We start from the raw sequence: 17123 nt of genomic DNA, 5'->3' as shown, positions 1-17123 counted from the left end.
TCAATGTTTCTGGGAAAAAGTAAAATATGCGTTTTCTTTCAACCTTTCAGAAATTACCAACAGAAAACAGTCTTCCTCCCCCCCCACCCCCCCGCCAGATAGAAGCAGGAATTACCTTTAAGATTAGAGCATTCCGAGGAACTGGGAAAAGTAGAGTAAGGGGTCCAGTTAGATGTCTTAAGACACATACCAGCTCAGTGTCCAAATAAACTGACAGACGCCTGGAAATCCCCGAATCCTGGGCTCTCACCCACGCAACCTTGCCCTTCCTACTGCCCTCCCGGTGGGAAGAGGGTGCACCCACATCCTGCCGAGTATGACCCGCTGTGATCACTGCCACATCATCACAGTACGCTCTCTCAGAGACAGAAGACCCCGAGGAAGAGAGATGTTTTCAAGGCCTAATAAAGGGACAAAAACCCTCCCCAAACTCATTCAAAGAAAGTTCTGAAGACAGATGAGACGAAGGCTATAAAAATCATGCTGGTCTTGACACAAAGATGCCATGAAAGCTGAGAGCATCTCTGAGATGCTGAGGCAGAAGGGAGGAAAGGAACTGTTGCTTTCTCTAAGATGACAGAAACAGCTAACCTGGTGGAGAAAGCAAGACCATGGTCTGGTCCTGATGGCTTATGTCAGTCTTTCTCTGTGTCTTTAACTATTTTCCTTCTCATCCTTCATTTTTCTCAATGAAGGGGTCCCTTTTGTTTGAGGAACAAGTCTAGAGTGATAACTTATCAGAATCAGGAGTTCCCCACACGCAGGACAAGGTGTTCTTGGTAGAGCCCCACACCCCCACCTCATGCCCTTGTCATTAAATGGGATCCCACTGACTCTGGGGTTCCACTTCCCACCAGCCAGAATGGCTGAATCAAAAAGAAAGAGACTGCAAGAAACTAATGCAATACTGTAAAGCAGCTCTGAAAGTGACTGTTGTTCGGTCCAACTGTTTGGGACCGCATAAACTGTAGTCCACCAGGCTCCTCTGCCCATGGAATTTCCCAGGTAAGAATACTGGAGTGGGTTACCATTCCCTTCTCAGGGGATCTTCCTGACCTAGAGATCAAAGCCAGGTTTTCTGCATTGCAGGCAGATTCTTTACCCTCTGAGCTACCAGGGAGACCCTAAAGCAACTGTATTCCCATAAAAATTAATTTTAAAAAGAAGAGTAAGGAGTATGGTTGAAGGTGTGGAGAGACTAGACCCCTCATACCTAGCTGGGGGGACGGGAAATCCTGCAACTATTTTGGAAAACAGCCTGGCCATTCCCAATAAGTCATATCCACAACTACCTGGGACTTCAGCACACCTTTGGGGGGACACGATTCAACTCCTAACAACAGGAGAAACAGATAATAAACACTCCCATCAAATAAGCAAGATACTCTCGTAGGTGCTATAGAGGGAGTGCAGGTTTTTGTGAAGGGAAGTGACAGGGGGGCCGGGGAGGCCTGAGAAGTCCCCACCCGGGAGATGGTTTTGTCTCTGAGACACGGATGACCAAGAGGAGCTGGCCCTGTGAAGAGCTGGGTCAGCTGGTGAGAAGACTCCAATGCAGGAAGGTGGAGAGTGTGAGCAAAAATTCGGCTGGTGGTGGGGGGCGAGGGGTTAGCACAGAGGCATGGCAGGGGCTTCGCAGGGGCTGGTAAGGGGCTTGGATTTGTTCCTCCCAATGCACCCAGGAGCCAGCAGGACTAATGCCAGCATCTGAACCCGGGTCTAACCAAGACTCTGGATATAAACACCCTGAAGCCATACTTCCCACCTCCAAAGTTCCTGTTGCTGCTGGATTGATGTCAAGCTCCATTCGGTGGCCCACATGGCTCCCACTTGACTTGGCCCTGCCCTTCTGCTCCAGCCTCATCACAGCATCAGGGTCTTTCCCAAGGAGTTGACTCCTCACATCAGGTGGCCAATGTATTAGAGCTTCAGCTTCAGCAATAGTCCTTCCAATGAACATTTGGGTCTGATTTCCTTTAGGATGGACTGGTGTGATCTCCTTGCAGTCCAAGGGACTCTCAAGAGTCTTCTCCAACACCACAGTTCAAAAGCATCAGTTCTTTGGTGCTCAGCTTTCTTTATGGCCCAGCTCTCACATCCATACATGACTACTGGAAAAACCACAGCTTTGACTAGACAGACCTTTGTTGGCAAAGTAATGTCTCTGCTTTTTAATATGCTGTCTAGGTTTGTCATAGCTTTGGAAACACAATTTCTAGATTAGCATTCTTTTAGACCACAGAATTTATCACTCATTTGTGTGTCCTGCTCCTAGGAGACACTGTGGGCTCCTCCGGCTTCACTCTGGGGTTTTTCCTGTTGCCTTCAGGGTCCCAGCATTGGAAGGCAGAACCAGAAGGAGCCCTCCAGGGGTTCCTGGGCCTTTTCACATGCTGCCATCTTGGATGATAAACAGGGCTCCCCACTTGCTACAGGATGCTCATGACTATATTTACCTCTGAATTTAAGAACCATAATGGATTGGCATTGGCTCCTGACCTCGCAAAAATATTGAACAAACAAGATGTAGGTCTTCAGGGCAATTGCTTTCTTTTTGATTTCCTGGGCTGATTACTATTGATTATCTGCTGTGCACTTTGTTAATTTCCTTTTGACAGGCTCTCTTCTCTGAACAGTTCCTGGGTTTTGTTATTCTTTCCTGGGATTAAGGTGCTATGTATTCTAAACAACCCAATCATTCAACAGAGAATTCATTCCACTGCTCTTTTCTGGCAGCCGATTTACGGGTGACCTCTCCCAAAGTGAAGTGACAGGCTAAACGTCATGCAGGAAGTTTGCTTACTCATCCTTAACAGAAATTGCAGCAATGCTAGTGATGGGGTGTAAATCATCCCCTCCTCTGCTAATGCTAATTGCAGTGTACCAGAGGGCTAATGATAAATTTGCAGCAACAGGTAACACTTAGTGTATGTCAGGCTCACTGCTCAGTGTTTGACAAGCTTGATCTCGTTAATTCCTCCCAACAAAACCACGAGGTACTATTATAGTCCCTGGTACTAGTCCAGGTGTTATAGAGGTCCAAAGGGAGAGCCTTAGAATATGGAAAGGCTTGGGGGCATCAGAGCCAAATGATTTTTTTAAGCCAAACATGTTCCCTCTTTCATGCTTTTGAACTTGATATTGCCTCTGCTGTGAAGCCCTGGCGCTATCTCTGCTCTCTGCATGGTCCCTCCATTTCAGCCTTCCAGTCTTGGAGCTCAGATGTCATGTCCTCTCAGAGGATCATGCCTCCCCAGCCCCTTTCCCTCACATCTCCCTGTTTAATTTTATTCCTAGCTCATCTCTCTAACCAGTAGATATTTCTTCTGTTTGGACGTTTACAGCATCTCGCCTCCCTTCTGGAATACACGAGGAGCTAATTTGTGGGTTCATTTCTTCGTTAGCTCAAAAACTATCTGTTGAGTGAATGGATGAACCCATGTCCTCCCACCCACTCACCACTTGCATGATCTTGGCAAGTTACTGAACTTGTCTGGGCCTCAGGTGTCCCATCTGTCAAATGGGAATATTCATTAGAATCTGCCCCCTAGGGTTCATGTGAGAATTAAGCAAAACACTATAAATAAACATCTTCGGTCTTTCGTGGGACACAGGCATTTAGCAGCTAAAGCAAAGTGTTATTCTAAATGCTAAGGATGCATGCATGCATGCTAAGTTGCTTTAGTCATGTCCGACTCTGTGCAACCCTATGGACTGGAGCCCACCAGGCTCCTCTGTTCATGGGATTCTCCAGGCAGGAATTTTGGAGTTCGTTACCATGCCCTCCTCCAGGGGATCTTCCCTACCCAGAGATCGAATCTGCATCTCTTATACCTCCTGCACTGACAGGAGGTATTTATAGGTATTTACAACTAGCACCACCGGGGAAGCCCGGATACTAAGGATATGTGTGCAAAGTGAACATAGATTATTCAGCACAGTGCCTGGCACACTGTGAGCACTAAATGGTGATTGCACACAGTTTTCCTTTTGGTGTTTTAGGAATGAAATGTATAGCAGATGATCCCCAGTCAGGAATGGATTGAATCCTGATCCCTTCTACTGACTGAGGTAGATACAAATAAAATTCTGTTAATAAAGTTCAGAGAGGAGGGAAAAAATTTCAGAAGACCCAGTGTTCTGGAAAAGCCAGAGCGCTCCAGCAGGCCTGAGGCACAGTTAGAGGAGCCCAGAAGATGCTGGCGGGGCCAGGGTGGGGTGGGGGTGGCGTGGGGTGGGGCAAAGGAGCCTGGGAGTAAATAATGCACATTAAAAGGCATATACCTCAGTTTCAAGTGCTAAGAAATCACACCCCCCATTTTAAAGACTTTTTGACTCCCAGATTTTAAAATGAATCATTGAGTTTTCTAAGCACAGGGTCAACTTCAGAAGAGAATGTTTACAACTATGAACATCTGTGCCGAGGCAGCCTTTACGATTGTAGGATCTGAATGCAAACTGAACAGCCATAAATTGGCCTAATTTATAACAGCATATGAAGAGGCTGGAAACTGGGAGGTGATGGGTGCCATCAGGAGGTGGGCTTCTCTGTCTTCAGATTCAAGGCTGGGTGGCAATGACAAGGCTATTCATTTCCCCATCATTGTTTGTTTCTTTAAAACCCATCAAGAGAGCAAGTTTGTGAGCCTCACTTTCTTCATCTATTGAATAAAACAGCCCCACTTCCCAGTGTTCTGAGAATTAACAAGAAAACAATGCATGAAAAACACTTAGCACAGATCCTAGCACCACACGTGCTCAATAAATGTAAGCTTTGTTATGTTTTAACTTCATTGAACTCTATTCCCAGTAATAAAAAATCTTCAATAATTGTTCATTCACATGCAGGCGGAGCTCCAGGGCCGTGCTGAGTATCTTCCAGTCATGGCTGTACCATTTCTAGTTCTGTGTCTGAGCAAGTCTCTTCACCTCCCTGAGCCTTGGTGTCCTCATTTGTAAAGTGGGCATTAAGAATGGAGCCAGCTACACAGGTCTGCCGTAAAGGGTTACAGTTGCCTGGCGCATTTAAAGAATGCTCTATATGCATTTGCTATTATTAGCATCAATTATTATTAGTTGGAACTAGGAGTTGTTTGCAAGGCTGAAAATGAGACTTCCACCCTCTTTAGGCAAATCAAATATATTTACCTAAAGAGAGCGGCTGCTCATTCATGGTTCTTAGTGGCTCATTGAGACGCGGCTCCTTTGCGAATGTGGACCACAGTGAAAGTGTGTTCCCTCCTCCGAGTAATTGAAGAGGCTTACAAAAGCAATAATAAATATACCTAGGTTTCCAAGGAGACAATTATCTAATTAGATCTTTCCTTTAATCAAAGGAGTCCAAATTTAGGAACTCCCTGAATGTTTCCTGATTAAGGGCATGTGCAATTTCCCTGAGTTGCCGGAGGAACCCCAGAGTGGAGGCATCCCCCCAGCTTTGCCACAAATACAGTCATTACAGACAATGGCAGAAGGCCTGGTAACATCTTCAGAAGGGCGAGTTTTTCCTGACAACCCTGCTAAACTTGGTTTGCCGGTGACCCTCTTCTCTCTGGCAGTCCCATCAGAGAGAGGCAACACCAATGGGTCTCAGTTCTCTGGACTGCAGCTTCTCAGAGGACTTGGTGGGGCTGCTGGTAGAGCCAGCGTGGAAAAGAGAAAATTGCTGCCCTTACAGTGCACAGCCTTAAAATGCACAGCGTAGCCCCAGCTCAGATGGGCTGTAACATGTCAGGATGTGATGAGGCTGATATTTGGAATTTGCTACTGAACATAGTCCCTGCAGAATGCCATTTCCGGCACCTAATACCTGTCTGGGGAAAGATCAGAACATTTAGTTTTAATCTTAAAGGTCACGCAGGAATTCACCCTAATAATGGAGCCCCAAGCCAGGCAGAAAGACCAGGGAAAGCTCATCAACAGGAGCTCCTCTGTCAGATTGAGCCCCCGCCAAGAGGAAGAGCCCATGTGCAGAGCACTGATAAAGACCACTGGCCTTTTCAAGGTGACCCTGAGAAGGCAGGTGTAGTTGGACCTCTTTCTACAGAGGAACATCCCTTCTGCAAAATCCAGACCCACGAATGCCTGCCTTCACGCATTTATTGAAAAAAATTGTATCTGTGTGCCAGGTCCTGAGCTAGAGAAGTTTGAGATAAGACTTGAAAGGGACACTTTTTGTCCTTGAAAAAAGAATTGGCAAACCATGGAAAAAGAAAAATTACTGAGAAATGATCCAACTGCTGTCAGTCTGAGTGTAATGGGAAAAGCACTGTGGCTGGCCAGAAGAAGTCAGGGAAGGCTTCGTGGAGGAGGTGGGCCTGAGCTGAGTCCTGGCTGACCAGTAGACATTTTCTGGCAAGTAGGCATGGGGAGGGGTTCCTGGCAGAGAGAAAGGCCTAGAAGCATGAGAGACCTGGCCTGTGTGGGGAGTGTAACAGGAGTGGAGGGGCATGTCTCCAATGCAGGAGACACAAGTTTGATCCGGGATCTGGGAGGATCTCCTGGAGAAGGAAATGGCAATCCAATCCAGTATTCTTGCTGAGTCTGGAGCCAGTCAGAGTTCAGTTCAAGAAATAGAACCAGGATGATATCTATATTAAGAGATTTATCAGAAGGCAGCACTTTTATTGCAAGGCAAGTCTGAATCTGAAGGACAGGCTGGAATTCTGGAGTATAGGGTAAAGCTGTTGCCTTAGCAGAATTTGATCAAGGAAGCCTTGGCTCTGCTCTTAAAGCCTTTCAACTGATCACTTCAGACCCCCTTAGATTATCTAGGATAATCTCTTTTACTTAAAGTCAACTCATTATGGACTGTAATCACACCTATAAAATACCTTTACAGCAACACCTAGGTGGTATTGTGCAACACCTAGATGGTATAACTGGAGACTAGAGACTAGCCACATTGGCATACAACAAGGGCCATCACAGAAGGGCTCTGGGGAGGCGCATGCTTCCTGCAGCACCTCCTCCTCTCTCCCTGCATGAACGATAAGGCACAACAAGCAGCATCTAGTCACACAAGTGACCACTCCTGCACCAGTTCAGTTCAGTCGCTCAGTCGTGTCCAACTCTGCGACCCCATGAATCGCAGCACGCCAGGCCTCCCTGTCCATCGCCAACTCCCAGAGTTCACCCAGACCCACGTCCATCGAGTCAGTGATGCCATCCAGCCATCTCATCCTCTGTCATCCCCTTCTCCTCCTGCCCCCAATCCCTCCCAGCATCAGAGTCTTTTCCAATGAGTCAACTCTTCACATGAGGTGGCCAAAGTACTGGAGTTTCAGCTTCAGCATCAGTCCTTCCAAAGAAATCCCAGGGCTGATCTCCTTCAGAATGGACTGGTTGGATCTCCTTGCAGTCCAAGGGACTCTCAAGACTCTTCTCCAACACCACAGTTCAAAAGCATCAATTCTTCGGCGCTCAGCCTTCTTCACAGTCCAACTCTCACATCCATACATGACCACAGGAAAAACCATAGCCTTGACGAGACAGACCTTTGTTGGCAAAGTCATGTCTCTGCTTTTGAATATGCTATCTAGGTTGGTCATAACTTTCCTTCCAAGGAGTAAGTGTCTTTTAATTTCATGGCTGCAGTCACCATCTGCAGTGATTTTGGAGCCCAAAAAATAAAGTCTGACACTGTTTCCACTGTTTCCCCATCTATTTCCCATGAAGTGCTGGGACCAGATTCTATGATCTTTGTTTTCTGAATGTTGAGCTTTAAGCCAACTTTTTCACTCTCCACTTTCACTTTCATCAAGAGGCTTTTGAGTTCCTCTTCACTTTCTGCCATAAGGGTGGTGTCATCTGCATATCTGAGGTTATTGATATTTCTCCCGGCAATCTTGATTCCAGCTTGTGCTTCTTCCAGTCCAGCGTCAGGAGAAGTCTGCAAATTAAAGAAGGACAGTTCTGGGGCTGGTGGGAATATATGCAGCTGCTGTTCTGGAGTGCTGTCACCAAGCCCACAGACAGCCTCTTCAGGCAACTAACTAAATGGACGTAGTTCTAGAAATCTAATACATCTTGATTTCAAGCCGAGCTTGACTGCTTACATGAAGTACAGCTGACTTTCAATGTTGTGTTAGTTTCAGGTGTATAGCAAAGTGATTCTGTTTTCTATATAACTGTAGTTTATATATATATAGTTAGTTATCTATAACTATAGTTACATAACTATATACAAAGTTATATATATATAGTTATTTATCTATAACTATAGTTACATAACTATATACAAACTTATATATATATAGTTATATGTTTATACTGTTATATATTTATATTCGGTTTTATACATATTCAGATATATATATGTATGTGTATTTACATATTTGCAGCCTCATGGACTGTAACCCACCAGGCTCCTCTGTCCATGAGATTTCCCAGCAAGAATACTAGAGTGGGTTGCCATTTCCTACTCCAGGGGATCTTCCCAACCCAGGGATCAAACCCGTGTTTCTTGCTTCTCCCGCATTGGCACACGGATTCTTTACCACTAGTGCCACCTGGGAAAGCCCCATATATATGTCTGCATATATATATATTGTTTTTCAGATTCTTCCCCTTTATAAGTTATAAGATACTGAGTTCTCTGTGCTATACAGTGGGACCTTGGTGTTTATCTGTTTTATATATACTAGTGTGTATCTGTTGATTCCAAACTCCTAATTTATCTCCCCACCTGCAGCCCTTTTAATAGCCGTGTTTGTTTTCTGTGCCTGGGAGTCTATCTCTGTTTTGTAAACCAGTTCATTTGTATCATCTTTTTGATTCCATATATAAGTGAGATCATATGTGTCTTTCTCTGACTGACTTCACTTAGTGGTGCTATGTAGACCCATCCATGTTGCTACATTTTTTAAAAATCTATAAAATAAGATAATACCGTAGAGGTACATTAGTAGGTTAAGAAGCAAACATTAGTCAAGTTTGTTGTTGCTGTTCAGTTGTTCAGTCGTGTCTGAGTCTTGGTGACACCACAGACAGTTCAATTGCTCAGTCGTGTGTGATTCTTTGCGCCCCATGGATTGTGGCATGCCAGGCTTCTCTTTCCATGAGGATTTCCAGGCAACAATACTGGAGTGGATTGCCAATACTGGTTCCCTTCTCCAGGAGATCTTCCCAGATCTGGGATTGAACCCATGTCTTCTGCATTGGCAGGCAGATTCTTTGCCAGTGAGCCACCAGGGAAGCTCAGTCAAGCTTATAGACAGTACTTAATAAGAGGTGGTGAAAGTTAACTAAGATTCATTTGGCTACAAGTAACAGGGACCAATATGAGGTAAATTAAGTAAAAGAAGAATGCATGGGAGGAATATTAGTGTGTCTCATGGAATCCTGAGGCTTGGACAGCCAAACCTCAGGACACTGGGAAGCAGGACAGTCCCATGGACCTCCGTAACTAGGCTTTTTTGACCCTCCCTTGGATGCTCTGCCATTGACCAGACTCAGCACTCAACAGGCACCAGGCTCAGTGCCTCTCAGTTCAAAGTTTTGAGAGAAAGAAGCTCACTGGATGACTTGGGTCAGATGTTCAACTAGGATCCAATCAGCTATGGCCTAAGGATGGTGTCATTGAGGACAAATATGGCTGCCACGTCTTACCCTGTGGACACATGGACACCTCAAGAAAGGCCCATTCTTCTGGCATTAGAGAAGTTGCCACACCTCCTCAGTGGGGGCTCCATAGTGCTCCCTACCCTCAGTGACCTTCCTGCCTTGACCTTAACCAATACCTTCTCATCTTTTCTCCATCTGCCCCACTGCAGACATTATGGTCAACTCTCTGTTTACATGGCCCAAGACAAGTTATTTACCCTCTCTAAGCCTCAATCTCCTCATCTCCAATATGAAAATATTGGAGAAAATTCTATCTTATAGAAGTGTTGGGAAGATTAAATAATATACACTGGGCTCTTCGCTCTTAAAAGTGATTGTTATTGTTTTCATTGTTGTCATTTAATTGTAGTTAGTATAGTAGTATTGGAGAAGGCAACAGCACCCCACTCCAGTACTTTTGCCTGGAAGATCCCATGGGTGGAGGAGCCTGGTAGGCTGCAGTCCATGGGGTTGCTACAGTCGGACACGACTGAGCGACTTCACTTTCACTTTTCACTTTCATGCATTGGAGAAGGAAACGGCAACCCACTCCAGTGTTCTTGCCTGGAGAATCCCAGGGACGGGGGAGCCTGGTGGGCTGCTGTCTCTGGGGTCGCAGAGTCGGACATGACTGAAGCAACTTAGCAGCAGCAGCAGCAGTATAGTAGTAGCAATTACTGAGCTTAGAAAAAACTAATAGCATAGGGCTCTGTAAAGAGGTAGAAGATTTGTTTTGGTGTTGTTGTTCAGTCGCCAGTTGTGTCGGCCTCCAGCTCTATCTGGATCGCAGCCCCTCCCTGCCGCTTGGTGTCTATGCGACACGTTACCCAGCATCTCTGAACTTTCGTCTTCATTTGCAGAATGAGAGGAGTATAGAAACCTTTCAGGGTCCTTATATGGATCCAGTGACATCCCTACGCGTAGTGTGCTTAGCAAAATGCCTAGGATATAGTAGATGCTCAACGAAAGGGAACGCTTATCAGTATTATAATTCTTATTGGGACGACCCTGATGGCCCAGTGGTTAAGAATTCACCTTGCAGTGCAGGGCACATAGGTTCACTCCCTGGCTGGGGATCTAAGATCCCACATGTTGCAGAGCAGTTAAGCCCACACCACAACTAGAGTCTGTGTGCCTCAACAAAAGATCCTATATGCTGCAACTACGAACCAATACAGCCAAATAAATTAATTAATTATAATTTTTACTATTAAACCACTTAGTCAAATAAGGTCCTACATAGCATAACTCCCCAACTTCATCTTACAACAGTCTAAATCTGATGTCCTTTCGAAATCTGATGTCATTCGTATCTTGGGCACCTGCAGTACTGGCTGATGGTTATTAACAATTCTGACTCATTTGCCTTCTTCCATTGGTGACTCTATGGCGAATGTTTTCTGAGCTGGACAGCACTGTCACTGGCTTCAAGGACATTTGTCGTTTGGGGAATGGCAGTGCGATTTTTGCATATGGGACTGAAGTGATCCGTTCTTCACCAGAATTGGAGTTAATCTGGGGCACACACTTCCTCAATCGTGTGTCCTCTGGGAACACAGAGCTGAAACCCCACGCTGAGCCAAACTAGGCATGGTGATTTGGAACCTTGAGTAGATGCCAAGAAAATTTAGCTCAAATAAGGACCCCCTGTAAGCACACTTCATTTTCATCTGTGTGTAACAGCGGAAGCCACTGCCCTGCATCTAAAGAACCTGATGCCTGTCTTTAAAATGCGCTCACTCACTCTCCTTCCCGACTCACTAAATCAGGATACAGGAAAAAATACTTTTGTGTACAGCGGTGCCTGAACAATTTGCACACCCTGTAATTCTCACATAACCCTGGCACTTTTCCCTTGCACTCCTACAAGATGTTTAAGAGGAAGATGTTGTGCTGACACTTCATATTGTAATGACATTTTTGGCCTGTGGAAATGTGCCATGGTGAATGTTCTAGTAAACAGTGAAGCACCGTCAGAAGTGCTGCGAAATTACCCATTTCAGAGCTAACGCACGGCATACATTTAGGGATAAGAGTCAACATTTGGAATCATGTTCTGCTTTTTAATTTCCAACTCTTGACTTCAGCATCTCTAGAGTTAGACTGAATTAGGCATGCTTTGTGGACATCCTTCACCACCCTTCCCAGGAGGCAATATTGCCCAGTAACTAAACTCATAGGCTTGGAGCTCTGATTTTCTGGGTCTGTCTTATTGTGACCACTTTCTACCCATGTGACCTTGGATGTATTAATATCAATATATGTATTAACACATATATCGTACTTGGCCGGTAGTAAGGAATGTTTTACATGCTTTACCTATATTGACTCTTCTAATCCTGAGATTTACAACACTAGAGAGTAGGTGTTTTTCTTATAATTCCCATATTATAACTAGAAAGCCAAGGCATAGCTGATAATTTGCCCAAAGTCAAGATGTAGTCACAACCAAGCTGGCATTTGAATCAGAGTTCTTGCCTCTGGAATCCCTGTTATTACCTAGTGTGTTTGGCTTAATCTCTTGGAGTGTCATCTTCCCCATCCATAAAATGACAGGAGTACTAATACTTGCTTCTGGGATTGTTGTAATGATTAAATGTTTTGAGTCCAAGCAGGCGAAATGCTTAAGGGCTTCCCAGGTGGCTCAGTGGTAAAGAATCTGCCTACCAATGCAGGGGCCATAGGAGACTTGGGTTGGATCCTTGAGTTGGGAAGATTCCCTGGAGGAGGGCATAGCACCCACTCCAGTATTCTTGCCTGGATAATCCAGTAGACCGGGGAGCCTGAGGGCTACAGTCCAGGGGATCACAGAGGGTCGGATGCAACTTGAGCAACTGAGCACACATGCATGCACAGGTCAAATGCTTGGTATGATACCTGGAACACGGGTCAATTAATGTTGACTGTTCTGCAATTAACAGTTGCTTTGTAGGGCCTCTGCCTTGAACTCCCAGGGTTCTTTGGGAAACTTTCACTGACACCTCTGAAGCCATGCCTCACCATAGCCCTGTTAACTGGCATCATTCTGAAAGGCCCAGAGCTGTTAGAGGCTGGAGAGAGACAGGAATCCACAGTAGCCCAGGAAGGAGATGCTGAGACCCGACCAGGGCAGTGGGTGTGGGAAACATGAGGGGAAATAATCCCGTAGAAGCATCATTATTATTACCTGTGATTCGACATTTTTGAAGGATCAGCTGGAGTGAGCACCATGTCAGTGGCCACAGAAGAAAACCAAGCCAGTCAGCAGTGAAACCTTTGCCTTTGTGCAGGACCCACTATGTAATTTCCAGGTCCATGCAAAATGAAAACATGGGACCCTGTGTGCAAAAAGTACTAAGAATTTCAAGATGGCAACAGCAGATCATTAAACCAAGTATGAGGTGCTTTTAAGCGTGGGGTCCACTGCAGCTGTACAGGTTGTGTAGCTCAGAAAGCCAGCTGTGCCTCTGTGTCACCATCCTCACCCCTACCCCAACCCCAGGAGCTAGAGGTGGGCCAGCTGTGGCTCCCAGGCCTCCAGCCTCATCGGTTCATCTGCTTGGTTAGTCTCAGATTTCACCCAGCCGAAAGACAAGTGTGTGACAGGTAGAAAAAGGTGGTTTGGACTCCAACAGGAGTGGGGCATGGAAGAGAAATCTTTAGCCGATATGTACTGTGATTAACCACAGACCCTAAGGGGTGCCCCAGGGAAGCCAGGATGGGTAAATGGAATTCTTGAGGTGGCAGCTCACAGAATCATCCGGAACAGTTGCTGTCCGAGAAGACTGATGCAGCACAAATGCTCAGAAGGTTTTCTTTGCCCTACATCAGGCTGTTAGAGTGATGAGGCATGAGTTGCAGTCACCTGTCTGCATGGATAAAAGATGCACAGAGAATGGTGTGTGCTGAGAGCACCAGGCATGAAGGGCCCCGTTAAGGCATGCAATGCAGAGGTCTCCCCTGCCAAGCCAGAGATGGCTTTTTCCCCCCACAAATGCATCACCTTTAAGATGCTTAAGGAGGTCAAGCGTAAGAAGGGAGGCAGTGTGAGCTGAAGTATGTGGACAGGCACCTCTGCCCAGCACACCCCATGCCTGGGATGCTGTCACCAGAATCCCCTGGGTTTACAAATGCCATCATCTTATCTTAATGGGTTACTCTTAACTTCCTACAGTGCCTTCCCAGGAACACTCTAGATTATCTGGCTCTTTTCTAGCAGAGTCCTGGAGGGATGGAACACAGACAGGCTAGTTTGACATTTTTTTAAATATCTTGACTGCACCACACGACATGGGAATCTTAGTTCTCCAACCAGGAATTGAACCTGCGCCCCTTGCACTGGCAGCGCTGTCTTAACCACTGGACCATCAGGGAAGTCCCACAGACAGATGAGTTTGGATATGGGGATGAGAGTCTTACATGTCAGCAGCACTCATGGTTCATTGGTTCCTTCATTCCTTCTCTCATCTGATATTCACTGAGCCTCTTCTGGGGCGAAATGCAGGCCAACGCTGAGGGCCTTGAGGGCAGAGGGTTGCCAGGAGGATGCCTCAAAGCAAACCATGTCTGCCTCACTATTTCAAACCAGAAACACCCTGAAGGCAAGGAAGGACACTCCTGAAACAGACCAAGATCACCCCACTCCCACCCGCTAGTAAGTGCACCCTACTTCTTTCCAGACCTACCTTCTGCTGCTGCCCTACACACAGCCTGCTGTGCAGGCAGATTAAAACAGCGTGTAGGGACTTGCGCGGTGGCTCAGTGGTGGCTAAGACTCCATGCTCCCAATGCAAGGGGCCTGGGGTTTGATCCCTAGTCAGGGAACTAGATCCCACATGCCGCAACCAAGAGTTCACATACCGCAACTAAAGATTCTGCAATGAAGATAGAAAATCCTGTGTGCCACAACTAAGACCCGGTGAAGCCAATTAACTAATTAAAAACAAAGAACAGCTTGTATTTTCCAGCTACTGAGCCTTTGCCACTGTTATTCCTTCCCCCGGACCACCCTCTTGAAGCCTCTCCACCTCTCGGATGTTTACTGTCCTTTAAGGTCCACCCCAAACCCTGTGGTTTCATTTCCTGGTCCCTGTGACCTGAGGGGACTTCACTCTCCTCTGAGCGTCCTTAGAATTATATGTGGAGAGCCCCTTGCTGCCCATGGCATATTCCATCTCCGGCCCTAGTGCTTCATTCCCTGTTCTTTCTCTGAGGCATAAGGCCCTGATCTCTTCATCTTTCTTTTCTTTTGTTTATTTATTTAGCTGTGCTGGGTCTTCGTTGCTGCATGAGCTTTTCTCTAGTTGCGGCAAGTAGGGGCTACTCTCTCGTTGCAGTGCACGGGCTTCTCAATGCAGTGGTTTTCTTGTCGCAGAGCACAGGCTCTAGGGAACATTGGCTTCAATAACTGTGGCGCGAGGGCTCAGTAGTTGCAGCTCCGGGGCTCTAGAGCACAGGCTCAATAGCTCTGGCACACAAGCTTAATTGCTCTGAGGCATATGGGATCTTCCCAGACCAGGGATCAAACATGTGTCGCCTGCATTGGTAGGCAGATTCTTTACCACCGAGCCACCAGGGCAGTCCTCTTCATCTTCCTTTAACCCCAAAGTCTAGACAATATCTGGTGCACGGTAAATGTGTTGGTGTAACTGAAAGATGTTCCCTTGCTAAAGGTACTCAATATGTGACACCTCCTCCCACCATCTTTCAAAGAGTTCTTTTATTTGTTTCCATTCTTGGGGAGTATGGTTTTCTATAACCGAGTCACCACATCTTGGTGTGCTGTGCATTTACTGATCCACAGTAGGATACGAAATAAGGGGGCTTTTCCCACTTTTTTGTATTGTGATGTAATTCACATACCATAAAGCCTGCTATTTCAAAGTATGATTTGGTGGTTTTCACTCTGTTCACAAACTTGTGCAACCATCAGTGTTATCTGATTCCAGGATGTTCACAGCCTCTAGAAAGATGAAGGGTCTAGTGAACTTTAAGTGTATGATGGTTCTTCTGTTTGAAAATCACTGGTGTCATTTGCCCAAGTCCCTCCAGTCTGGGACTTGCTTTCCTGGCCAGGTTACTCAGAGCTGGAAGGACCGCTGGCTTCTGGGAGAGGTGGGCTGGCATTTTATCCATCCTGCTCCCTCTGCTTCTGAGTCTCATCCTAGTCCACCTCCCTTTGCTTTCTCAACGACCTTGAGATATTCTAAATCATCATGAGCTATACTTCTTTGAACTCTGTCCCATCACCCTTCATCTGTTTGGACAGCTTTGCTCCCGGCGGGGTTTATTAAGATGACATTACCCAGGGACCCCACTTGCATCCTGAATGTGGGGAAGTATCAGGAAGGACCAGAGGGTGGGGAACTCCTCCTACCGCCTAGAAGCCAGGCGGGTGGGGTTGGCCAGGACTGTGCTGGGAAGACGTCATGGGGAAACATCCGTGTCAGAAAGCACTCAGCTTGCTTCTTTTTCTGTCCCAAAATATCACTCTGAGCCTTGGCCTCGGAGATGGCTTTCCACATCTGTTAGCTGGTCAGTACCACTGAAAATACCCCTGGTCAGTGGACTCTCCTAGGCTGAGGAACCGGCAGGCCCTGCCTGCAAGCATCCCCATGATTTCCAAACCCCGAGCCTCGGGACCTAGTGGAGGAATGTTAGTCGGTTTGCTGGACATGCCTTCTGTCTCCCTAGCATCTCCTTCTCCTTGGCCCAAAAGCGCCCAATAACCCAGCACTGAAAACACCCAGGGCTCCCTGAGGACGTGAGCGTGAGCTCTGGAGAGAATGCGAAGGCAGGCGCTGCTACGCGGCTGGGCGAGCTTCCGGAACATCCAAGGCCTAATCCATGTTGTCGCCCGCGGGAGAGCGGCTCCGGGGCCTCCCGGGCAGAAGGAGCACCGCAGCCTTTAATCTCCGTGCGCACAATCCCGCGCGCTTGATCCCGGGGCAGCGGCTGCAGGATTCTTGTTGTTTGCGTGTGATCTCCCTGCGTGGGGGTGGGATGCGCCTTTCCGCAGGAGCAACTGCATTAGCCTCTGTGACCTCTGTCAGTGCTGCGGGGACTTCGATTGCCACGACTGTGAGTGCCCTTTTAAAACGCCTACTCTGGCCCCTTTCAAGTTCCGCCGGATCCTCATCTTCAAACACCCTTCCTCACCCCCGCCCACCGTCAAGGCACCGGCCTGCCTTTGGCTGTCAGATTTAAGACAGGAATCAGAATTACTACCTGGTTGAAAAGACAGATCATCCGAAGATGGCCACTCACTCGCTCATCACGCGTTCATTTAGTCAGTGTTTATTAAGCACCTATTGTGTGTCAGGGCTTCCAGGTGGCGATAGTGGTAAAGACCCCACCAGCCAGTGTAGGAGACTTAAGAGATGCAGGTTCAATCGGGAAGCTCCCCTGGAGAAGGGAATGGCTACTCACTCCAGTGTTCTTGCCTGGAGGCAAGCCTTTCGGGTTATGGTCCATCGCATGGCAAAGAATCGGACAAAACTGAAGCAATTCAGCGTGCAGCACGCACTGTGTATCGGATATTG

At 46.8% G+C, this 17123-nt stretch overlaps 1 protein-coding gene across 1 annotated transcript in view; it reads left to right on the top strand.

The window, feature by feature from the left end:
* The window catches only part of KAZN (kazrin, periplakin interacting protein), a 1344061-nt gene that overhangs the window by 1019569 nt on the left and 307369 nt on the right, over positions 1–17123 (top strand). The gene's annotated exons all lie outside the window — the stretch shown is intronic.

The sequence above is a fragment of the Bos javanicus genome, chromosome 16, assembly GCF_032452875.1.
Source record: "Bos javanicus breed banteng chromosome 16, ARS-OSU_banteng_1.0, whole genome shotgun sequence".
NCBI classification, from domain to species: Eukaryota; Metazoa; Chordata; class Mammalia; order Artiodactyla; family Bovidae; genus Bos; species Bos javanicus.
Note: the sequence above shows the minus strand (reverse complement) of the source record. Positions and strands in the feature narration are given on the sequence as shown.